The sequence below is a fragment of the Bos taurus genome, chromosome 5 (assembly GCF_002263795.3).
Source record: "Bos taurus isolate L1 Dominette 01449 registration number 42190680 breed Hereford chromosome 5, ARS-UCD2.0, whole genome shotgun sequence".
NCBI classification, from domain to species: Eukaryota; Metazoa; Chordata; class Mammalia; order Artiodactyla; family Bovidae; genus Bos; species Bos taurus.
The window spans coordinates 91,243,923-91,269,148 of NC_037332.1; the positions used below are offsets into that span (position 1 = coordinate 91,243,923).

A 25,226-nucleotide genomic window follows, 5' to 3' on the forward strand; every position below is an offset into this window, starting at 1 on the left:
CATAATACTGATTCTTCCTATCCTGGAACATGGAATATTTCTCCATTTGTTTATGTTGTCTTTGATTTTTTCATCAGTGTCTTATAATTTTCTGTGTACAGTTCTTTTGTCTCCTTAGGTAAGTTTATTCCTAGATATTTAATTCTTTTTGTTGCAATGGTGAATGGGATTGATTCCTTAATTGCTCTTTCTGATTTTTCATTGTTAGTATATAGAAATTCAAGTGATTTCTGTGTATTGATTTTGTATCCTGCAACTTTGCTAAATTCACTGATTAGCTCTAATAATTTTTTGTTACTATCTTTAGGGTTTTCTATGTACAGTATCATGTCATCTGCAAACAGTGAGAGATTTACTTCTTCTTTTCCAATATGGATTCCTTTTATTTGTTTTTCTCCTCTGATTGCTGAGCTAGGACTTCCAGAACTATGTTGAATAATAGCAGTGAAAGTGGACACCCTTGTCTTGTTCCTGATCTTAGGGGGAAAAATGGTACTGAAGAATTTATTTACAGGGCAACAGTGGAGAAACAGACATAGAGAATAGACTTATGGACATGGGGAGAGGGGAGGAGAGGGTGAGATGTGTGAAAAGAGTAACATGGAAACTTACATTACTATAGGTAAAATAGATAGCCAATGGGAATTTGCTGTATGAGTCAGGAAACTCAAACAGGAGCTCTGTATGAACCTATAGGGGTGAGATGGGGAGGGAGATAGGAGGGAGGTTCCAAAAGGGAGGGGATAAATGTATACATATGGCTGATTCATGTCGAGTTTTGACAGAAAACAGCAAAATTCTGTAAAGCAATTATCCTTCAATAAAAAATAAATAAATTTAAAAAAACAGGTAGTACATGTGTCTCTTTCAATTCTTGTTTCCTCAGTGTGTATGCCCAGCAGTGGGATTGGTGGGTCATAAGGCAGTTCTATTTCCAGTTTTTTAAGGAATCTCCACACTGTTCTCCATAGTGGCTGTACTAGTTTGCATTCCCACCAACAGTGTAAGAGGGTTCCCTTTTCTCCACACCCTCTCCAGCACTGTTTATAATAGCCTGGACATGGAAGCAACCTAGATGTTCATCAGCAGATGAATGGATAAGAAAACTGTGGTACATATACACAATGGAGTATTACTCAGCCATTAAAAAGAATACATTTAGAACTGATTCATTCTAATGAGGTGGATGAAACTGGAGCCTATTATACAGAGTGAAGTAAGCCAGAAAGAAAAACACCAATACAGTATACTAATGCATATATATGGAATTTAGAAAGATGGTAATGATAACTCTGTATGCAAGACAGCAAAAGAGATACTGATGTATAGAACAGTCTTTTGGACTCTGTGGGAGAGGGAGAGGGTGGGATGATTTGGGAGAATGACATTGAAACATGTATAATATCATTTATGAAATGAGTCACCAGTCCAGGTTTGGTGCACGATACTAGATGCTTGGGGCTGGTGCACTGGGATGACCCAGAGGGATGGTAGGGGGAGGGAGGAGGGAGGAGGGTTCAGGATGGGGAACACGTGTATACCTGTGGTGGATTCATGTTGATATATGGCAAAACCAATACAATATTGTAAAGTTAAAAAATAAAATTAAAAAAAATAAATTAAAAAAAGCAGATAGTAATTCTGTTATTGAATTGCAACAGAATACATGGTTCCAGATATTTTATTAATTGTGGGTAGACACATAAACATTTTTCTTTGACTTTTGACTTGTCCTCTGAGCACTTGTGCTTTATTGTCAACTACCTTCTGGCTATTTCCAACTAGAGGTCCTCATCATCAGTGAGAAGAGTGTTTGAGAAAGATGATGGGCACAGGATCACAATGTATAAAAATCCTATCTGGTCGCTGCAGTATCTTGTAAAGTCAGGATGTCTTTTACTTTTAAAACAGTGGAATTGGCCAAATCCCTTCATCCTGGCCCAAGGTGTGCATTGGTAGGTAGCCAAAAGTCATGTCCCAGATTGTATAGAAATATGGAGCTAAGTGAGTATCATAGAAACTATTCTGAAACCAGTGAAACTTAAAGACTTCATCAGCAGAAATTATAAAGTTGGTCCATATGGGTAAAACTCTCTAACCTAGGACACATGTGACTGTCTATGAAAATCATCATAAATAATGCAATGAGATAAAGTCAGCAGACTAAACAAATGTGAATATTTATACATGAGGGGAATAAGACCTATCTAAGAAAAGCTCTGAAAGAAGTATGTCTAAAATGTTCAGTTATCTTTTGAGAAATAAGTTAATTGACAAAATAATACTGCATTGAATAACAACAGGAAGATTGAAAATAACTCTCCAAACATTATAGAAATAGAAAATGAAGTTATTGAAATAAAATATTTATAGATGAATTAACAGTAGACTCAACAAGATTAAAGAGAGAATTATTTAATTGAACAACAGCTCTGAGGAAATCATCCAGAATATAGTATAGTGAGATAAAAATAGGAAATATTTTAGAGAAGTTTAAAGATGTGAAAGATAGATCTAAAAGCTCCAACATGTGTTTGATGGGGAGGGAGGTGGGAGGAGGATTCAGGACGGGGAACACATGTACACCCATGGCTGATTCATGTCAATGTATTTTTTAAATATAATTTTTTAAAAAAGAAAAAATATGCAATGCATAAGAGAAAATAAAGAAGTGAATTAAAAGACACAATAGCCAAAAATTCTTAAAATTGAAGAAAGATTTGAGCAGTCAGATAGTAAAAGCACACAGAGTTGTGAGAAAGATAAAATAAATTCATAGTTAGTTTATTCTTTCATTCATTTAGCAGAAAAAAAATTTTTTTTGGATACCTGTTATGTACCAGATACTGTTTGCAGCCCAGCGAATTGATCACAGCAGGCATACTTTGTGCCCTCATGGAGCTGACATTGTAGCGTGTGGCACTTGTATGCAAATTGCAAGTGAAGAAGAGAGGAGGTATCCAGCATAACTGGGGAACAGCAAGGGTCCATTGTGGCTGGAATGGAGAAATAACCTGAAGTCAGGGATTGATAAATAAAACTATGCTAATATTAAGTTCACTTCCTCAGAAGATGTCATTTGGTGAATGAAAAGGCAAGGTGCAGGGTGGAGAACATATTTGTAATATGTTTTTCCAGTGAAAAGACTGTTGTCCTATATGTGTGTGTGTGTGTGTGTAAGCTGGAGAAGGAAATGGCAACCTACTTCAGTATTTTTTGCCTGGGAAATCCCATGGGCGAAGAGCCTGGTGGGTTTGCAAAGAGTCTGACATGACTGAGTGACCAAACAACAATATATATATAAGCACAGTAGTAAGGAAAAGGCAGAAAACAATTGAAAAGGACAAAAATATTTGAAGCAGCTTTCAGAAAGTAAACATTCAAAAGGCTTGTGAGCGTATGAAAAGATGCTCAACTCTATTAATCATTAGGGATTACATTAATCCTTAACTGCATATGCAATTAGAAACCACATTATGATGCCATAGTACATCTAGAAGATGGCAAAAAAAAAAAAAAAAAGAAATAAAACCATTTAGTGGTGAGGATATGGAGCAACAAAATTCTCATACATTGCTGGTGGGAATGTACATTGGTAAAAAACCACTTTGCAAAGCTGGGAGACCTAATAAAGTTGTAATTCCATGGCCCTGTAAGTATAGCTATATAATCAGCTGAAGTCCTTTTTGGCTGCTCTAACACAATATTACAGACTAGGTAGTTTGCAAAACAGAGAAATTTGTTTCTTATAGTTCTCGGCATTGAAAGTATGAGATAAGGGTGATAGCATGCCAGCATGAGGGCCCTTTTTGGGTCTCAGACTTGTCATTGGATCCCCACGTGGTGAAAGGGGCAAGGGACCGCTCTGGGTCTTTTATAAAAGCACTAATCCCACTCATGAGAATTTCACTTTCATTACATAGGCACCACACAAAGGCCCATCTTCTAATATTATCACACTGAGGATTTCAGCATACAGACTGGGGATAGGGGCACAAAAGTTCAGGCCAGAGTAAATGTATACATTTGATTACCATATTAGATGTATAGGAATGTTCATGGTATCACTATTTGTAGCAGCCAAAATCAAAAACTAACCAAGATGTGGTAGAATTGATAGAAATGTATACTTTGTTTATACAGTGGAATATTATACAGCAGTGGAAATGACTGAACTACTGCTACATGAAATAACACATGTGTATCTCACAACCATAATATTGAGCACACTAAGCCAGATACAAAAGGGTACAATAGTCACTACGTAGAATATGTTCCTAACCATGTGTAGTTCAGCAAAATATTTGTTGTTTAGATCACTCTGTTAGGATCCGTGAAAACTGAAGTATAATACAAGTTCTGGATCTCCTCTATTTATAACCCAATAAGAAAGGGAAAGCTTTTTGTTTTCCATGCTTAGTCTGCTCTAGAGAATTCTCACTTAGCCAAAATAATTTTGAAATTTTAGTTTCTATCAGTACCAAAGCTTGCTTTTTAATTAATTCTTAAATTTTTCTTGGTTTTACTGGTCATCTTCAGAACTTTCAGGGGAAGTCATGATGCTTAATGTATAAATGTGATGGGCTTATTTTGAGAGGAGAGGTTTGTTTCTTTTAGACAGTAGAGATGCTTTAAACTGAAGGGAAGCTAGTTTTCTTTCCATTTCCTTTCCTGTATGAGGTATATGCTTCCCTGATGGCTCAGCTGGTAAAGAATCTGTCTGCAATGTGGGAGACCTGGGTTCTATCCCTGAGTTGGGAAGATCCTCTGGAGATGGGAATAGCTACCCACTCCAGTATTCTGGCCTGGAGAATTCCATGGACTACTCCATGGGGTTACGAAGAGTTGGACAAAAGAGTAGTTTTCTTTCTATTTCCTTTCCTATGGTATATAAGTCAGAGTAGCTTGTTGGCAAAACATGCTGTTCAGTGTGGAGGTAGGGGATGGAGAGTGAGATTTTCAATTTGGTTATGAAAACACTCCCTTCTGAACAAGTTAGGATGTCTTCCTTTAGAAGGGGAGGTAAAAACATTTTTAATGAGCTGGCAAATTACTTCATACAGAACTGAAAACCAAGAAAATCCTTAGGCCAGTCCCCAAATGCTCATGGTAGAGCAGTTATGGAGATTCTAAGGAGATTTGATGGTACTAATTATTTTTCAAATCATCAGAGACTTGGGGACTCTTTTGATTGGAGGGGTACTTCTTATCTTAATTTTAAAGTGTAATAATTTTATTTTGTAAAAAAATTTAATACCAACCCCCATAAATATAGTCGTGTACTTAAAAGTGCTATAAAAACCAACTGAATGATAATAGTATTTATTCCTTTTTTAAAAAAACTGTTTCCTCACATATTTCTGCTTATTTATGGGAAAGGTCAGGTAGGAGTGAGATTGAAGGGGAGTATGTGTTTAACCTTGTTTGGTGTCTTGTTTTATTCTTTGCTTTTCTACAAGCTGTGATCTGCAAGCTGGAGTTTTTAGCCTCCATAAAAGAAGTGGTAGGCTTGGTAGTAATATGACTGGAATATGAAATGAATTCGTGTATTGGAAGCCACCTTAATTTGGTTTATGGTAACAGGGCATGCACTGGCAAGATAGTTGGTTTTATTTTCAAGCCTTTAATGAGGGAACTTACAAGAGGAGCAAAGAGACATTGCTTTTCCCTAAGTCTTATAATTTTTGGTCTGTGTCTTCATGACAATCAATGTTGAATTATTTCAGCTTATCTGAGTATAGTGCTTATCAGTTCCAGATCATTAATTCAGTTCCCATATGGGCCAGTTTGGCTTTGTTCAGTTCCTTGGCCACATGTTAGCTCTGAACTGTCATCTCTTAAGTGGGTTCTATTGATCACTGAAGACAGAACCAGAGATTATGAATGAATAAGCTCAAATCCATCACCATTGCCAGAAAGGAACTCAAACCACAGGCTCACCATGGCAAATTAGTGTCATCTTCTGTATAAAAAAGGAAATAATGACTTTTGTTGATATTTAAGGTCTACACACCATCTGACCCCATGGGCTGTAGCCTATCAGGCTCCTCTGTACATGGGATTTTTCCAGACAAGAGTACTGGAGTGGGTTGCCATTTCTTTCTCCAGGGATCTTCCCTGCCCAGGGATCAAACCTGGGTCTCCCACATTGTAGGCAGATGCTTTTACCATCTGAGCCACCAGGGAAGCCGATCCTGAAATTAAGCTCACAGCAACTCTTTGAGGTAGACTTTTATCTCACTTACAGGAAAATCAGACTCAATGAGGTTAAATATGGCCAAAGGGGAAGATGGTATGCTTTGAATTCAAATAAAGTTGAGTTTGGGCTTTCCAGGTGGCTCAGTGGTTAATAATCTGCTTGCAATGCAGGAGATGTGGCAGGAGTCATGGCTTTGATCCCTGGGTCAGGAAGATGCTCTGGAGGAGCAAACGGCAACACACTCTACTATTCTTGTCTGGGAAATCCCATGGATAGAAGTGCCTGGTGGGCTACAGTCCATGGAGTCACAAAGAGTCAGACACAACTTAGTGACTGAGCATGCAAAATTGAGTTTGAAATCTAGCTTTGATAACATATAAAATGTGAAGTGGGAAAGCTTATCTATTTTCTTACTAAGATAGGATTAAAAATATGTGCCTTGCATTATCAAGGTTAAAAGAAAATGATGCATATAAATCACTTACTACTAAGCCTGTATGTGTTATTTTTATGAAGGGATCTGCCGGGGATCACACAATTCATGGCAGAACTAGGGCTTGCTTGCACATGGATCCTCTAACTCTAAGTTGAGTGCCCTCCCTTCTGTATGACAGCTGAGATTAGGTGAAATGAAGGGTAGAGGTGGGAAGTCACCATCACTTTCCTCTATATCAGTTCAGTCTCTCAGTCATGTCTGACTCCTTGTGATCCCAAGAACTGCAGCACGCCAGGCCTCCCTGTCCGTCACCAACTCCTGGAGTCCACCCAAACCCATGTCCATCGAGTCAGTGATGCCATACAACCATCTCATCCTCTCTCGTCCCCTTCTCCTCCTACCCTCAATCTTTCCCAGCATCAGGGTCTTTTCAAATGAGTCAGCTCTTTGCATCAGGTGGCCAAAGTATTGCAGTTTCAGCTTCAACATCAGTTTTTCCAATGAACACCCAGGACTGATCTCCTTTAGAATGGACTGGTTGGATCTCCTTGCAGTCCAAGGGACTCTCAGGAGTCTTCTCCAACACCACAGTTCTACAGCATCAATTCTTCAGCGCTCAGCTTTCTTTATAGTCCAACTCTCACATCCATACATGACCACTGGAAAAACCACAGCCTTGACTAGACGGACCTTTGTTGGCAAAGTAATGTCTCTGCTTTTGAATATGCTATCTAGGTTGGTCATAACTTTCCTTCCAAGGAGTAAGTGTCTTTTAATTTCATGACTGCAATCACCATCTGCAGTAATTTTGGAGCCCAGAAAAATAAAGTCAGCCATTGTTTCCATTGTTTCCCCATCTATTTGCCATGAAGTGGCAATATATGAACCTCTTTATAGCAGTTCCCAAACCTGCCTGTGCATTTAAAAGAGGCAATTGAGGAGTATGATTAAATGCTTGGATTTCCACATCATCCTAGACCCATGACTGTCCAGCTACAGACTGTGTTTCCCAATCAAATGACTAAGTTCTCACTGAGCGGTTGAGAGACTTAGTGTTATGGGCAACTTCTACCCTGCTGCTGATAAAGAAATCATTTGGCTTGAATATCGACTCTTTACCTTCCCAAAGCTGAAAAGTAAATATGACAGTGACCTCACTTTGACCCAAGAGTCAAGGCAAGACTTCCGCCATTAAGTTTGCAAAAAGTGTCTTGTTTAATAGTTAATATTTTATAACTGTAAATGGAATGTATCCTTTAAAAATTGTGAATCACTGTGTTGTACAACTGGAACTTACATAATATTGTACATCAAATCTGCTTTGATTAAAAAAAAATCACTTCTTGTTTGTAAGCTGGTGATGTGGATGAGCAAGAAGGAAGAAAACTGGGATCTTTAGTGATTAGATGGAGCCCAGCTACTCTGCCTATCTGGGTTACTCATTGTCAGGACTGTTAAGAAAGAAATACATGTCTATCTTAAATTATGTTGCTGTATTTTGGGGTGGGAGATGCTCTTTGCTTCAGAAGTTTAGTCTTTAAGCTACTTAGGAGGCTTTGAAAATGTAAACAGTCAAACTCTATGAGACTTTAAAATCACAATCTTTGTGAGTGAACTGTACTGTTTACATTAGTAAACTGTACTGATAGCTAGACTTGAGAACCACTGTTCTGTGTAACAAAAGACCCTTTCTCTGAAAGTCTTTACTTTTTGTAAAACAAGAAAGATTAGGAGGAGAGGGAGGGAAAACTAGAGAGATGGATAAAGCACATGAACAGAGACAAGCTAAGATAAAACTGGAGTTTCCTAATGTTGATCGTGGTTTTCATACTTTTGGATCCAATCGCTTTTCAAGACTGATTTAGCATTCCTGCTCTTGGTATGGTTGTGTGTGTGTGTGTTCATTTGCTCAGTTGTGTCTGACTCCTTATGGCCCCATGGACTGTAGCTCACCAGGCTCCTCTGTCCATGAGATTTTCCAGGGAAGAATACTGGAGTGGGTTGACATGTCCTCCTCCAGGTGATCTTCCTGACCCAGGGATCGAACCTGCATCTCTTGCATCTTGTGCATTGGGCAGGTGGATTCTTTACCACTAGTGCCATCTGGTGGAGAGGGCAATGGCACCCCACCCCAGTATTCTTCCCTGGAGAATACTCCCATGGGGTCACTGAGAGATGGACATGACTGAGCGACTTCACTTCCACTTTTCACTTTCATTCATTGGAGAAGGAAATGGCAACCCACTCCAGTGTTCTTGCCTGGAGAATCCCAGGGATGGGGGAGCCTGGTGGGCTGCCGTCTATGGGGTCGCAGAGTCGGACACGACTGAAGTGACTTAGCAGCAGCAACAGTGCCATCTGGGAAGCCCCCTTGAGAGATGTGCATATCCCTAAATCTGTGAAAAGAGAAAATATTTATTATTTAGAGTTTTCCCTGCCTTCCAAGAAAGTGGGTACTTCACTGCATTGGTGAAATACAACAGGCTGGGGAGTTAGAGACCTCAGTTGTTCTGCATAAGTAAAGGGACTTAAGTTTCAGTCCTAGACCTGTGTTGGAAATGCTAGGACAGCAGAACTTGTAGTTCAGAAGAGAGATTGCTGCACTGGGAGAGAACATTTGGGGAGACGATGGAAGTTTGACCATGCAGTATGGGGTAGAAGCCCTCTTTTCCATCTCCCCACAGAACTTTCAACGACACATCGTTTGTGTGTGTAGCTAGTATGTTGATGAGCTGGATATATATATATATATATATATATTTAAAGTTATTTATTTCTGATTTTTTTTTTTGACTGCACTATGTCTTCACTGCTGTGTGCGAGCTTTCTCTACTAGTAGCGAGTGGGGACTACTTTCTAATTATGGTGTATGGGTTTCTCATTGCAGTGGCTTCTCTTGTTGAAGAGCATGGGGTCTGGGCATACAGGCTTCAGTAGTTATATTGTGTGGCCTCAGTTGTGGCTCACGGTCCTAAGAGCACAGGCTATGTAGTTGTGGTACATGGAATTCATTGTCCTGCAGCATGTGGGATCTTCCTGGACCAGGGATTGAGCCCGTGTCCCCTGCACTGACCAGTAGATTCTTAACCACAGTGCCACTGGGGAAGTCTGAGCTGGATATATCTTGACGTCCAGGGTTTTTCCAAGTACTAAATTCAGCTTCCAGGTTGATATGAAGTGACATGAGCATTCTTCCTATGGGATCTAACCAGTATCACTTAAAATAGTTGGCTTTTGTAATTAGCACCCAAAAACAAACAAACAAACAAAAACCCCACCAGTTAGGACTATTTGTTCTGTGTAGACGACTTCCCTGGTGGCTCACACGGTAAAGCGTCTGCCTACAGTGCAGGAGACCCGGGTTCAATCCCTGGCTTAGGAAGATCTCCTGGAGAAGGAAATGGCAACCCACTCCAGTATTCTTGCCTGGAAAATCCCATGGATGGAGGAGCCTGGTGGGCTACAGTCCATGGGGTCTCAAAGAGTCAGACACGACTGAGCGACTTCACTTCATTTCACTTCAGAGGGCTGCCCAGGTGGTGCCAGTGGTAAAAGAATCTGCTGGCCACTGTAGCTGATGCCAGAGACACGGGTTTGATCCCTGAGACAGAAAGATCCCCTGGAGTGGGAAATGGCAGCCCACTCCAGTGTTCTTGCCTGGAAACTCCCATGGACTGGAGAGCCTGGCGGGCTACACTCCTTAGGGTTGCAAAGGGTCAGATATGAGGGCGCACATGTACTGCACTGCAACATTTGGTATAGATACAAACTTAGCCCTTCTGTGTAATCCTCATGCTAACTTCTGTATACCTATGCAATTTTTGACACCTTGTGCTTTTCAATAATGGCCCTTGAATGTTTATTCCCTCTACACCTGATACTTATATGTGAGATATCAAATTGAGTTTGGGAAGAGGAAAATGATGCCTGCACTGTCAGTAGTCATCTTTATCTTCCTGTTGTAGACTGCTGCTCATATGATGAACAGCCTCATTCCACTCTGCAACAGCTGCATTTTATTGATGTGGCTTGTTATGTTTGTAAAGAGTCCATAGGTTACAAGTCGGCTCAAGTGCAAAGTGTTCTGATTAATGATCATCTTCAAAATGACAAGTGATAAAGCACTTGAGGATTCTAGGAGTGAAGAGACAACCTTGCAGCATTATTGGAGGCTCCTGAATTTCTGGTGACTGTAAAAATATCTCTTTAGAGATGGGCTAACACACACATCCTCTAATAAATTAAAATTTTGGATGCACACCCCTTTTTGCTGCCAAGTACTACTACACTTTAGTCAGATAAAAGGCAGAGTGTGTGCCTGGTATTTGATCACTTTAGAAGACTTCTAGTGTAACACGGGCTTCTCAGGTTGTACAGTGATAAAGAATCTACCTGCCAATGTTGGAGATGCTGGAGACTTGGGTTTCTTCCCTGGGTGGAGAAGATTCCCCTGGAGAAGGAAATGGCAACCCACTCCAGTATTTTTGCCTGGAAAAACCCATGGACAGAGGAACCTGGTGGGCTACAGTCCATGGGGTTGCAAAAAGTCAGACATGACTGGGCACAACAATAGCAATAACAAAAGTGTAACACACTACTGTTTTTATCCTTTGCATTTAGATTATAAACTAATAAAATTGAGGATTTCCTTTTATAATCAAAAGACAGGATGTTCAGAATTTCAGGACCATCCCAGAGATACCATTAGAGAGACTGTGCTGGGAGGCTTGATTTATTTGTGATCTGTTTCACTGTTGTTCCTTTGTTTGGCTTTGTTTTTATAACTTTTCAGAATAAGAGAGTGATTGCATCTACTGCTGTAGCATTTTCTCAGAACACCCATATGGGGCATATTTTAGATGAAACAGAGTCTCTGGTTGGCAGTAGCTCCCTTTCATTTCACTCTATTATTAAGAGTCATTTCTCAAACCGTTTTTAAAATTTACATCTGGAATAGAAAAATAGAGGACTCTAAAGATGTCTTTGAAAATTAATTCTGTAGTAAGTCTTCTCACCGTCTAGGGAATTGAAACTTAGCTGCAGATTTTCTTTAAGTGGGCTTTCTGGATGCAGAGCAGGATTCAGTTAGTGGATAAGAGGAAGGGTGTATTTGAAAACAAGGGAATGTTAGTGATGGCAATCAGCACACATTAAATAGTGCATTTTTTTTTTTTTTTGAAAATGAGCACTGAATCAGAAGTCATAATCACTCAGTCACCTGCTGGGTTCATTTGCCCTTCAGAAATGAGGACATCTCAAAGTGTAGAGCATTTTAATAGAATAGCCAGACAAGCTTGTTATATAGAATTTTATTTGACAGGCTGGAACTTGTTTCCAATATTCTTTTTTCCGAATTACATGAAAAACTGTATTCCACGGTGCATTGTGAAAGGATAAATGGTAGACGACATCAAAATAAAGCAAAGTGATCTTTTTTTCTCCATTTTTTTTTACCGATAGTATCTTCCTGTGGCTGTGACTACCAGATCCCATGATAAGGCAATTAAATAGTTCATGTAACAGACTTAAATTGAAGAAAGTGGGGAAAACTACTAGACCATTCAGGTATGACCTAAATCAAATCTCTTATGACTATACAGTGGAAGTGAGAAATAGATTGAAGGGACTAGATCTGATAGGCAGAGTGCCTGGTGAACTATGGACAGAGGTTTGTGACATTGTACAGGAGACAGGGAGCAAGACCATCCCCAAGAAAAAGAAATGCAAAAAAGCAAAATGGCTGCCTGAGGATGCCTTACAAATAGCTGTGAAAAGAAGAGAAGTGAAAAGCAAAGGAGAATAGGAAATATATACCCATTTGAATGCAGAGTTCCAAAGAAAAGCAAGGAGAGATATGAAAGCCTTCCTCAGCAATCAATGCAAAGAAATAGAGGAAAACAATACAATGGGAAAGACCAGAGATCTCTTCAAGAACATTAGAGATACCAAGGGAACATTTCATGCAAAGATGGGCTCGATAAAGGACAGAAATGGTATGGACCTAACAGAAGCAGAAGATATTAAGAAGACATGGCAAGAATACACAGAAGAACTGTACAAAAAAAAATCTTCACGACTCAGATAATCATGAAGGTGTGATCACTCACACTCATCTAGAGCTGGACATCCTGGAATGTGAAGTCAAGTGGGCCTTAGGAAGCATCACTATGAACAAAGCTAGTGGAGGTGATGGAATTCAGTTAAGCTATTTCAAATCCTAAAAGATGATGCTGTGAAAGTGCTGCACTCAGTATGCCAGCAAATTTGGAAAACTCAGCAGTGGCCACAGGACTGGAAAGGTCAGTTTTCATTGCAATCCCAAAGAAAGACAATGCCAAAGAATGCTCAAATTACTGCACAAATTGCACTCATCTCACATGCTAGTCAAGTAATGCTCAAAATTTTCCAAGCCAGGCTTCAGCAATACATGAACCGTGAACTTCCAGATGTTCAAGCTGGTTTTAAAAAAGGCAGAGGAACCAGAGATCAAATTGCCAACATCTGCTGGATCAGGGAAAAAGCAAGAGAGTTCCAGAAAAATATCTATTTCTGCTTTATTGACTATGCCAAAGCATAGTCTGTGTGTGGATCTTTTGACTGTGTGGATCACAATAAACTGTGGAAAATTCTGAAAGAGATGGGGATAACAGACCACCTGGCCTGCCTCTTGAGAAATCTGTATGCAAGTCAGGAAGCAACAGTTAGAACTGGACATGGAACAACAGACTGGTTCCAAATAGGAAACAGAGTATGTCAAGGCTGTATATTGTCACACTGCTTATTTAACTTATATGCAGAGTACATCATGAGAAATGCTGGGCTGGAGGAAGCACAAGCTGGAGTCAAGATTGCTGGGAGAAATATCAATAACCTCAGATATGCAGATGACACCACCCTTCTGGCAGAAAGTGAAGAAGAACCAAAGAGCCTCTTGATGAAAGTGAAAGAGAAGAATGAAAAAGTTGGCTTAAAGCTTAACATTCAGAAAGCGAGGATCATGGCATCCAGTCCCATCACTTCTTGGGAAATAGATGGGGAAACAGTGGCTAAGTTTATTTTTCTGGGTTCCAAAATCACTGCAGATGGTGATTGCAGCCATGAAATCAAAAGACGCTTACTCCTTGGAAGGAAAGTTGTGACCAACCTAGAAAGCATATTCAAAAGCAGAGACTATGCTAAGCAAAGCTATGTTTTTTCCAGTAGTCATGTATGGATGTGAGAGTTGGACTATAAAGAAAGCTGAGTGCCGAACAATTGATGCTTTTGAACTGTGGTGTTGGAGAAGACTCTTGAGAGTCCCTTGGACTGCAAGGAGATCCAACCTGTCCATCCTAAAGGAGATTAGTCCTGGGTGTTCATTGGAGGGACTGATGTTGAAGCTGAAACCCCAATACTTTGGCCACCTGATGCGGAGACCTGACTCATTTGAAAAGACCCTGATGCTGGGAAAGATTGAGGGCAGGAGGAGAAGGGGATGACAGAGGATGAGATGGTTGGATGGCATCACCAATTCAATAGACATGGGTTTGGGTGGAATCTGGGAGTTGGTGATGGACAGGGAAGCCTGGTTTGCTGCAGTTCATGGGGTCTCAAAGAGCCAGACACGACTGAGTGACTGAACTGAAGTGAACTGAATAGTCTTACTCCAATGATGGCCTGGGGCAGTAAAATAATGCAAATAGATGTACCATTTGAGCATGTAGTTCCATAAAATAAACTTGAAGGAGGCATTACAGTGAAAATAGTAAGGCACTGCAACCAATTTTTTTTCCTTTGTAAAGTCTTTGTAAAGACTTTCATACAAATTGACTTTCCAGTCTTGTCTTCTACCAGCATTAATGTGGTTATTATTCATTTTTTATCTTTGTTGAAGATTTTGAACACATTTGCTATTTCTGATAAGATAGAGGGTTCATGATCCTGCTGACTTTAAGTCCATGTTCATGAATATATAAAACTGACACTTCATACATACACAATTTGACCTACAGTTCACAAAAGCAAAGCAGGCTGAATTGGATGGGAAATGATAAGGACTGCTGTTTCATAATATATTCTTTGTCAAGTTGGCCACAGCATGTATCATGATGATATCCAAATAGTCCATTTTATGGGACCCTGGGTCCTCCAAACATTATCCTTGTTTCTCTAGCTGTGCATTCTCAACAGTATTTCCTCCATCCCTTTCATGAGTCTCATACATCAGATCTTACACTTCCATAATTCTTACTGTATCACTTTGTTAATTGTAGAAAATTTTGAAAAGGTGAAAATAAGAATCCCCTGACTCTGTGTCCAGACATAACTAATATTAATATCTCAGTTTCTTTTCTTTTTTTCTACCCTCCACTCCTCTTCCTATGTTTTCCCCTCCTTCCTACTTTCCCTGTAAGATTAAATCAAATTATAAAGAGGACAGTCTTCCTCATAATGCTTTAAGGCAGAAGCCCCTAACCTTTTTGTAACCAAGGGCCAGTTTCATGGAAGACAGTTTTTCCCTGCTCAGGTGGGGGACGGTGTCAAGATGATTTGAGCACATTGCACTTACTGTGCACTTTATTTCTATTATTATTACCACATCAGCTCCCCCTCAGATCTTCAGACATTAGCTCCTGGATGTTGGGGACCCCTGCTTTAGAGAATTCATCATTTGGAAGTGGAATCTCTACCAGGCTATTTTGGTCCATTAGTTCCTCAGGTAGGTAGTGGATGTACACATACAAAAATATTTCCCCATGTTTAGAATCCTGCTTATGAGCCCTCTCACACAGAGAGAGCCTTTTCATAGAGTCTTATCTGTAACATGTAACATCAGCATTAGAGGCTGTATTGAGGTGGCTGCAGTTATGAGAGAGTATCTTACCTGGCTTAAGCGAAGGCTCAGCGTATGGAGAGGAGAGTGGCAGTGTTTATTTTATTTTTTCATTTCCAGCCTTGTTAAGAGCCACACAAGGGGTATGAGCTAATTATGAATAATGTAGTAATAAAATGCCAGGTTCTTAAGTCAGGCAGGCTTGGCCATGATGACCTTAGGGAAATCTTTCCTATTATCCAAGCTTCTATGTCCTCATCTAAACAATATAGACAATAATAGGGTGTCCCCTATAGGGTTCTTGTGAGCACCCCCCTCTTTCTCATCTGCTCCCTTGTTATAATGTGTGTGTGTGTGTGTTCAGTTGTTTGACTTTTTGTGACCCCATGGACTGTAGCCTACCAGGCTTCTCTGTCCATGGGATTTCTCAGGCAGCAGTACTGGAGTAGGTTGCCATTTCCTCTTCCAGGGATCTTCCCGACCCAAGGATCGAGCCCACATATCTTGTGTCTCCTGCATTGGCAGGCAGATTCTTTACCACTGCACCACCTGGCAGTCCTCAGTAATTACAGGCCCCAATATTCACATCCTTGTGCATTCTCTGCCTGCCCTGATCCTGGACTTGATCCTGTGATTTTTCTTTAACTATGAAACTCGCTTGGTTAATGGGACATTAGCAATCATGACACAAAGCACTGTCCAGTGGGGCTTGGTTTCTTCTGCAAACCAATCATTATGAAGAATCCCAAGTTACCCTATTGATGACATAGGGTACAATCAACAGCCAACACCAACTGTCAGATATATGTGTAAAGACATCTTAGATGATCTAGTCTCAGCTAAATTGTTGATTAAGTCCAGGAAAGATCTGCAGAAGAATCACACCAAATGGTAAATTAAGTGGTAATTGTTTTATGTTACTGAGTTTTGAGGTCGTTTTTAATGGAGTGATAGACAGCCAACATAACACCTGTTGTGTACGACTGTGTATTTTCTTTTACTAAAAGGCAGAGTTCATTTTACCATCTCTTGATTCTGAGTTTGGTCATAGGACTTGCTTTGGGCAATGGGATACTAAGCAGAAATGATGCAGGTAGAAGCTTGTAAAAAGCACTTTTCTTTTTCTGTTTTCTCGCTTGCTTCTCTGCCCTTGCCTTGAGAAAGCCTGGCTTGGTAGAGAAGAGACTCAGTTCAGAATTGCTCAGTTTTAACTGAGGCTGTTTAAGATCAGTGACTGAGTGGCAACTGTCAGATGTGTGAGTGAGCGCAGCTAAGGCCAGAATTGCTAAGCCCACATTGCCAGCCTTCATTGATGACTCACAGGCTTGTGACCAAAGGAATGCCTATTGTTTTAAGCTGCTAGTCTTAGGGTAATTTGTTGTGCACCGTTATTGTGAATAGATAACTAATGCATCCCCCTTGCCTAAATGTTGTGCATTCACAGCAGCTGCTAAAACATTGTCTCATCTATCCAGATCTTTCCATGTGATTCTCTCAGTGCCCTAATTTTCTCAGTGTGTATTCCATCCTCTTTCCTCAAGCCCATCTTGTTGACTCAGGTCTGGACTCTATTTTTTGGTCTTGTTCCCAAAAGACATCTAGTATCACCTCAGATCTGATGAGCCTCATAACTCTGAGAATATAATGCAGCCTCTACTTTTATGGTAAAACTCAGGATTTTTGAATAATTGATAGATCAAAATCACATTCGTCGAGACTGACCCAATCAATTCTGATGCTCAAGGCTTAGCTTTACTTTTTCTGGATAGCTGGTGCACTGCAGCTGTCCCTGTAATAGAAACCACAAAAATGGAACATTTCTCCCCATTTTAATGTTTGGTTATGAATTCCACATGCAAATCCTCACTACTTTTCAATCTGCTATAGAAGCTTTCCGGGCAGAGAAACAATCTACCAAGGACATGGAAAACCCAGTGCTTGGGACTCTTGGAATAAACTCAGGTACGGAGTCCTGTGCATACTCAGGCTCCCCAGGTGGCGTGGTGGTAAAGAATCCACCTGCCAGTGCAGGAGATGCAGGTTTGATTCCTGGGTCAAGAAGATCCGCTGGAGAAGGAAATGGAAACCCACTCTACTATTCTTGCCTAGGAAATCGCATGGACAGAGGAGCCTGGTGGGCTACAGTCCATGGGGTTGCAAAAGGGACATGACCAAGCACACCTGCACTCACGTACACTCTCACTTAATCCTTTAGCCATATCTGTCCCAGAGCACTTTCAGTGCTGTGTGCTAATCATGACTCAGAGGACTACTGTTGAGATGGTGCTGTCTGAAAATTTCTGTACTCATGGTATTGGTGTTGCCTGTATTGGTACAGAGACCCCTTAGACCAATTAGAAGACCCACAGTTCAGTTCAGTCGCTCAGTTGTGTCCGACTCTTTGCGACCCCATGAATTGCAGCACACCAAGCCTCCCTGTCCATCATCAACTCCCGGAGTTCACTCAGACTCACGTCCATTGAGTTGGTGATGCCATCCAGCCATCTCATCCTCTGTCGTCCCCTTTTCTTCCTGCCTCCAGTCCCTCCCAGCATCAGAGTCTTTTCCAATGAGTCAACTCTTCGCATGAGGTGGTCAAAGTATTGGAGTTTCAGCTTCAGCATCAGTCCTTCCATTGAACACCCAGGGCTGATCTCCTTCAGAATGGACTGGTTGGATCTCCTTGCAGTCCAAGGGACTCTCAAGAGTCTTCTCCAACACCACAGTTCAAAAGCTTCACAGTCCAACTCTCACATCCATACATGACCACTGGAAAAATCATAGCCTTGACTGGGCGGACCTTTGTTGGCAAAGTAATATCTAAGTTTTTCAATATGCTATCTAGGTTGGTCATAACTTTCCTTCCAAGGAGTAACCACAGCTGCCTCCAAAGTCTCCAGGTGATCTAGTTATTAAAAAAGACACACAAATTTGAACTATTCCAAGCATGGCTGATCACTCTCTTCTAAAAATTAATTCTTATTTCTAAAATATAATGGATATGCATTGAAATGAGGTTTAACACTAATATCCAGTGTGTAATTTTGTCAATAAACTTTCTCATTTTAGTAAATTCATACAATGCTATTTGATTCTGGTTTCCACTCAGAACATTCATTCTTGAACCACATTTTCAACTTAAACTGTTGTTTTAATCTCAGCAAGATCTTTTCAATGCACGCTCTGGTTTACCACTGTTATTCCAAGAATCACAATGACTCAGGTCTGCTTGAGTGTGAGACTTTTCATATACTTTTTCAGCAGACTATTAGGCATACTGAAAATGAGCTCAGAAAAGTAAGATTTTGAAGTGACTTCAGCAACCTAGGGAAATTTCCTTAGTCTCAATTTCTTCATCTCTGAAATGGGATTAGCAGTACATTAGGAATACTATTATAATAGTAATGTACAATCATGTTGTTATGAGAATTAAATCCGATCATCTCTGTAAAGCACTTTAGCACCATGACTAGCATGTGATACCTCTATACATGGTCATTGTAGTTATTAAAAGGAGCTGTGAAAACGTGTCTATTGTTTTAGCCATAGTTCATAGTTTAGGAGATGATGAACATGACCAAAAGCTGTATTTAACCCAAATGACATGACAGATTCCCACTTAATTCATTTCTTGAATAGGTTTTTATTGTTCACATACCATGTACTGGGATCAGTACATGAATCCTGCCCTCATCAGGCACATATTTAAGGGGATAGATAGGTACTAAACACATAGTGTTGTTATCTATTCGCTAAGTCATGTCCAGCTCTTACCAGGCTCCTCTGTCCATGGAATTTTCCAAGCAAGAATGCTGGAGTGGGTTGCCATTTCCATCTGCAAGGGATCTTCCCCACCGAGAGACTGAACCTACATCTTTAATTCTTTAAGATACAAGCAACATGGTATTAAAATAGGCATGATTATTATTTACTTTGCAAATAAATACTTTATTACAATTCTCTTAACAAAATATAAGATTGGTTCCATCATAAACAGTATGGAAAGGACTATAAGGTTAGAGTGTAGGACACTGATACTGCAGTGTCCTACAGACATTTTAAAGAATCTTGTTCTGATTCTTGCTAATGAAGTATACTTTATGGATGGTGTTTAATGACCCAGAAATAGCAGGATTAAAAAATATATATATATAATATATATATTTATCTATATATTGGGCTTCCCTGTGGCTCAGCTGGTAAAGAATCTACCTGCAATGCGGGAGACCTGGGTTTGATCCCTGGGTTGGGAAGATCCTCTGGAGAAGGGAAAGGCTCCCCACTCAAGTATTCTGGCCTGGAGAAGTCCACGGACTGTATAGTTCATGGGGTCGCAAAGAGTCGGACATGACTGAGTGACTGTCACTTTCGCTTTTCAGTGTGCTTTTCATTATTTAAGGTGAGCTGAACTGTGATCTGTTAGAAAAGGATATTTTGTTTTGCCTAAATGGTGGGGTTTGTACTAAGTGCAATGTAACTGTCATTTTCTAAAGATTACCCCATATTGTTCTAACTTCTTTGTCTCTTATAACTGACCTTAATTTGGCACTGACTGCTTAAGCCACTTGCCTTACAAGAAGTCTGTGTGTGTATGTATGTGTTTGTGTGTGTGTGTGTGTGTGTGTGTGTTAGTTGCTCAGTTCTGTCTGACTCTTTGCCACCCCATTGACTGTAACCTGCCTAGCTCCTCTGTCCATTGAATTCTCCTGGCGAGAATACTGGAGTAGGTTGCCATTCCCTTCTCCAGGGGATCTTCCCAAGCCAGGGACTGAGCCTGAGTCTCTGCATTATGGGCAATTTCTTTATCCTCTGAGCCACCAGAGTCTGAGGAATTAGTAAATAAACACCTAAATGGACTAAGGGGGTAGCTTTTTTTAAGGAAGTCCTTTTGAAATTCAAATAATCACCCCCTAATGTGTAAGGGTTTTTCACTGGGAAGCTTGCTCTTGTGCTAGCTGTACTCTGCTGCATGTGGTAAGAAAATTTCTTCAAAAGATAATGTGAATACATGTTTTAAAGTATACTGCATGGTTTGAAGAAAATAGTATGTAGAGGGAAAAATAATAAAATCTGAAGAAGTGAACCCAGGGACTTTAATAATGCTGAAGGATTTTTAATGAGATGTCAATTTATAGCATGTCAGTTTAACAAGAGGGAGAACAAGTCTTTGGGGGAAAAGAAAAAAATCAAATTGACTTAAACAAGAAGAAAGAAGAAAGAGCACGAGGTTCCCCAACAGGGTGAGTTGAATATTTTTTAAAAATCAAGTAAAAGCAAGAAGGTAGGATTTCCTAAGGTATTCTTGAGTCTCTTTTCTTAATAACTTTGCATCTCCTCTCCCAAGGGGGCTGCACCTTATACACTCATATTAAATGTCAAGTGTTACAACAAACGGTGATGCTCTTTCATTACTCTCGTCACCGATTTCTGCTGAGCATATAGAAGGCTTCTCTGATTAGAAATCATTGACAGAGAAGCTCAACGGGGTTTCTTTTGAACAGAGTAGTTGAAGTAGTTGAAGACTTGTATGCATCACATTATAACTCCTAATAGTTGCTAAGCAGAAAAAATATCCTCTTCTGTAACTTAAAAATATATTTGGTCATGTATTCAAATATAACATATATTCAGATTCTGAGTGATCAGACTAAAATCTCTTTCTATTAATATTGCATTTAATATTTAAACCCATTGGAACTTGAGTAGAATTTGTATCCTATTGTTGTATGAAAATTGTGTAAATCTTAATTATGTTGACTTGGTTCATAGTGCTTTTCAGGCCTACTATATTCTACTTTTCTGTATGTTCATTCTATTAATTTTTGAGAGTTTGTTGTTGAAACTCTAACTAAAGATCTCAATTGATCTACTTAAAAAATAACTGTAATATATAATGGAACTATATGTAACTTTGTTCTGTATTTTCCAAGTCTCCTGTAAATGTGTTATCATATTTACATAATTAAAAAAATGTTAAAAGTATTAACTCATATGCTTACAGGATCAAATGTCCTTTCTGGTTATCTTTGGAGGTGCCATTTCTTTCATGTCACTTTAGAAGAATCACAGCATCATAATATCTCACAACTGGAAGGGCATCCAACTCTGTTTTGCTTTGCCCAAGTTAGTGGCAGAGCTCCTGTTAGAACTAAGTCTACCACATCCATCTCCCATGATCTTTCTGCAGTAATGCTACTCCATGTCCAAGGATACTTAATTTTAAAACAAATATCCTCCAATGGAGATATAGACTATCATTTATTTTATTATTTTCTTAATGGATGCAAGGATTGAAGTTTTTTTGGCTCTGCCTTTTACCAGCTGTGAAACTTAATCAAGTTTTTAAGCTTCAGTTGGCCTTAGTTTTTCTCACCAAAATGATCAAGAAATTAGATTAATTTTTAAGGTCTCTTCAAATATCCAGCTTATGATTTTTTAAAAGTTGAGGATAATTGCTTTACAATGTCGTGTTGGTTTCTGCCATACAACAATGTGAATCTTCCGTAATTATATATCTTTCTTGAGTCTCCACCCCACTCCTTTCCCACCCCTCTAGATTGTCACAGAGTGCCAGGCTGGGCTCTTTGTGTTATATAGCAGCTTCCTACTGGCTACCTATTTTACACATGATAATGTATATATATCAGTGCTACTTTCTCAATTTGTCCCATCCTCTCCTTCCTCCTCTATGTCCATAAGTCTGTTCTCTATGTCTGTATTTCCATTCCTTTCCTGAAGATAGGTTCATCAGTATTATTCTTCTAGATTCCATATATATATATATATATATATATATATATGTATATGTATATGTATATGTAAGTAAGTAAAAGCCGCTCAGTTGTGTCCAACTCTTTGTGAACCCATGGACTATACAGTCCATGGCATTCTCTAGGCCGGAATTCTCTAGGCCAGAATTCTGGAGTGGGTTGCCATTCCCTTATCCAGGGGGATCTTCCCAGCCCAGGGATTGAACCCAGGTCTCCTGCATTGCAGGCATATTCTTTACCAGCTAAGCCACAAGGGAAACTGCAATGAACATTCAGACCAGATGCTGATTTTATGCTATGCTTTCCACTACCAAATATTTCACAACAAATATGCTGCAGTCCATGGGGTCGTGAAGAGGTGACTGAACAACATGGATTTATCAGATTTATCAGACATTAGTGTGTGATGAAGAAGTCAGTCTTCATAACTCACAGAGTGGGTCAAATCTCTAAAGCCAAAACGATCCATAGTGATTCCTTTGGGCAAAAACCCTGGACGTTTATAGATGTTCAGTATCTTTGGGGACAGTTAGGATAGCCTGTTCTACCTATTTGCCAACATGTGACCAGTCTTTTCTCTCCTGTTCAGTAGCATTAGGATTTCTCCTGCTACCTGAGTGTCACTAACACCCTATTGCCCAGTTGACATCACGGCAGTGGGAGGGGGAAAGTTTGTAATTCAACTGCATTAAGGAACTGGATTGAGTTGGTCCCCAGGCTCTAGTGTGTGCATACTTCGCTTCTTATTCTCTGACATTTATTTTTAATATGTGAGTCTTGACTGTAATTCTGAGTCTGTGGTCTTCTTCCCCGCCCCCAGCCAACATGTGTAAGTGCTATCAGAAAAGGAGAGGCATGATTTTTGTCTTTGAGAACCCCAAGCTTAAATTATTACAGTTTGTAGAGAAGTACGATGTTGTGGTTTAACTCTTTTCATCAAAAGAAGGACATTGACAACATTCAGTCCCATAAAGGAGGGAAAGCCATCAAGTTCTGATATTTGGTGAGGACAGGGAGCAGACAAAGGGGAGTGAAATTTTAGGGAAAAATAATATGTTTTTTTTTTTTAACATTTAAAAAGATTTATTTTTATTAAAGTACAGTTGATTTAGGGGAAAATAATGTTGAAAAAGTGATTGCCTAAGTAGGCAAGTACTATCCAAACATTTGTAGTGCTAGTTGATTTCTCCATTCTTATAAATGAAGAACCAGGTTCAAGGAAGTTAAGTAATTTATCCCAAGTCACATAATTAGTGATTAGCAGCAGATCCAGGTTTTAAATTCATGTCCATGTAATTTCACAAGATGTTATTTTCTGATTCTTTATCCACATCCCTTGATGCCAGATTTATTTTGAATATAAGAATTTAGAAGGCAATACAGTGCAAATATCATGTGTTATATAAACAGTCCCAGCAAGGTCTAAGGCTCCCTGTAATCAAAACAGATTCATATGCTGGCAGAAAAGCATGAATATTCACCTACGGTGGGATAAGTGAAGTCTATAAATAGCCTCATACGAGTTCAGGTCAGATTTTGCAGCCAAATAATTCAGGTCAGTTCAGTTTTATGGCCAAAAAAACTGGGCTTTAGAACTTTCTGAATATCACAGCTGGGGACCTAAGGATTGTGGACTTGATTACCAGCCTGCCTGAGTCTATTGAGGGAGTTCTGAGTGGGCCCTGGGTTTTCTGATTGAGGAAATAGTCTCTATGTCAGGCTTCTGAGCAGTCCCGTCAGAACTGGTGGTCAGCGATCAGAGTCAGGGGCTGTGACTGTCTCTGTAGGGGGTGCCAGACCCAGGCAGCCAAATCCAAGGGCCAGACAGTGTGCAATACCAGGGGGAACCTCTGTTGGCCATGTTTTTGCTGCCCCTTGAGCCTTTTTCCAGGTGGCTCAGTGGTACAGAATTTGCCTCCCAACCCAGGAGACTTTGGTTTGACCCTAAGTTTGATCCCTTTGGGGATCCCTGGAAGATCCCCTGGAGAAAGAAATGGCAACTCCTTCCAGTATTCTTGCCTGGGGAACCCCGTGGACAGAGGAGCCTAGTGGGCTATAGCCATGGGGTCTCAAAGAGTCAGACATGACTGAGCACGCATGCATGAAACTTTTTCATGTCAGAAGTTTCTAGAGTGAACTTTTTCAGTGATATCACATATTCTATATTTGGGAAGTCATTGAAAAATAGAGGACTTGTTCTGTATAGATTCACATTGCAGTCAAATTCAATGAAGCATAGATTATTTGAAAAGTGATGGATATCCATCATTAATGAGCTAAAGCTGTGTTATGGTAAGGTTATTTGAAAATAAAGGCAGATGAGAACTGGAACTGACAGTGTTTTTTTTTTCTCCACAGGTCAGGCTACTGAGACAGGGAAAAGCTAACATGTACCTGAAATCTTTCAAAAACTCGTATATAATCATTTTTTCCACATAGTATTTAAAATAGAACTGGCTTTGTTGTTGTTATGTAGCCCTTCTTGGTTCCACATCTTAACATGAGATAATCATTAATAATTTCAAAATTGTGATTGAATATGAAGTTACTGTTATGAGAACATTAAGAATTCATGCCATGCCAGTAGTCAACATTGCGGATGTACATTGTGTTGTATCCAAAATAAATTTGACCTTGTTACTCCACATGCATTAATCACTTTCTTCTGGGCACAATAGCGGAACACTAACTGGATATGAATAATGGATACCAAAATTTGAGATTAATTTTTAGCATACTAGTCTTTGTATGAACACAAAATGAGGTTAAATTAGGATTCTGGTTGTCACTCAACTGTTCAAATTGCCAGATATTTTAAATTTATTAGGCTTGGAGATTTTCCCCCTGCCATTAACTGAGTAACTGCTACAATAAAGACAGACAGTGTCCTGTAGATGTAATGTCCTTCCCTAATCTCTATAATCAAATTCATATTGACCAGGTGAGATGATAAAAACTGCACTGGATTCCAACAAAGCACCAAGGATAAAACAGTACATCCATAGAATG

At 39.7% G+C, this 25,226-nt stretch overlaps 1 long non-coding RNA gene across 1 annotated transcript in view; it reads left to right on the forward strand.

The window, feature by feature from the left end:
• LOC112446621 (uncharacterized) overlaps positions 1-24,901 on the forward strand; it is a 279,576-nt gene extending 254,675 nt beyond the window's left edge. The window contains exon 5 of the long non-coding RNA XR_003034624.2: positions 24,576-24,901. This is a non-coding gene — a long non-coding RNA (uncharacterized lncRNA). The remainder of the gene's footprint in view (positions 1-24,575) is intronic.
• The last annotated feature ends 325 nt before the right edge of the window (positions 24,902-25,226 follow it).